The sequence below is a fragment of the Sinocyclocheilus anshuiensis genome, unplaced genomic scaffold, assembly GCF_001515605.1.
Source record: "Sinocyclocheilus anshuiensis isolate Anshui unplaced genomic scaffold, SAMN03320099.WGS_v1.1 scaffold55, whole genome shotgun sequence".
Lineage (NCBI taxonomy): Eukaryota > Metazoa > Chordata > Actinopteri > Cypriniformes > Cyprinidae > Sinocyclocheilus > Sinocyclocheilus anshuiensis.
The window spans coordinates 924,816-925,851 of record NW_015549647.1 but is presented as its reverse complement, the minus strand read 5'-3'; the positions used below and the strand labels follow the sequence as shown (position 1 = coordinate 925,851).

At 39.0% G+C, this 1,036-nt stretch overlaps 1 long non-coding RNA gene across 1 annotated transcript in view; it reads right to left on the bottom strand.

The window, feature by feature from the left end:
• Positions 1-259: 259 nt before the first annotated feature.
• The window catches only part of LOC107660014 (uncharacterized), a 10,139-nt gene continuing 9,362 nt past the window's right edge, over positions 260-1,036 (bottom strand). Inside the window, exon 3 of the long non-coding RNA XR_001630965.1 lies at positions 260-366. This is a non-coding gene — a long non-coding RNA (uncharacterized LOC107660014). The remainder of the gene's footprint in view (positions 367-1,036) is intronic.

Sequence of the window (1,036 nt, the reverse complement as noted above, 5' to 3'; positions counted from 1 at the left end):
TCAGAATAGTCCATCTGCCATCAGTGGTTCAACCGTAACGTTATGAAGCGACGAGAATACTTTTTGTATGCGAAGAAAACAAAAATAACGACTTTATTCAACAATTCGTCTCCTCTGTGTCTCTCAACATCACCGTAGCACCATTTTGGAGAATATCCGCTGAACGCAAGCAGCGTACGCTATTCTGTGTCAGCCGCGCTGCACGGATGCGCTGTTTTCGTTCAAATCAAAGTGTAAGGTCCGCGCACTTGGTCCAAGGAAGGTATCCAGTGGCGGATGAAGGTCTCTTGAGTGTTCGGTCTTTTCAGCGTGCAGGGTTATTCAATTTAGGTTTAACTCAATCTGACTCCATTTTATTATTTTTGACTTTGCACCTCAATGGGAACAGAAGGTAATTTGCATGGAATGACCCTCTACAGTAATCACAGTATTTATTATCTTTTAGTCTACTTTTGTAAGATTAATACCATTGTACCACTCACCCTGACACTATTCAAATGAAACCAAACATGACTGTAAATCTTATTTGCATTCATATAGAACATTTACTATTCTGAGTGAATCCAGTGGAGGGAGGAGATGAAAAGACACCGATGCATATGTGAGAGAGGCGTTTCCCGCACCACCCCTCCGTGGGGTGTCCTGAAGATGCCAGTGCACCGTCTGTCTCCCAGGAGAGCAAAGCATCCGAGTTTCTTTTATCCTTACAAAAGCGGGTAAGTGATTAATGACAAAATTTTCATTTTGGGGTGGAATATCCTTTTAACCAAAAAAAAACAAAAGGCATATCATTTTTGGTAGTGGGGCCGGTAAAAATGTTGGCAGGTCAATTTAATTAGTTAGAAAGATTTAAAAATTGTTCAGCTGTGACATAAACAAACAGAAACAAATACCAATTAATTAAAAAAATTAATTATGGAAAAGCCCTACTAAAAGAAGAGTAAACTAAAGAGTGCTATGAGTGTGATACTTTCTAAAAGTGTTAAAGGAGTCATATGATGTTGCTAAAAAGAACACTATTTTGTGTATTTGGTGT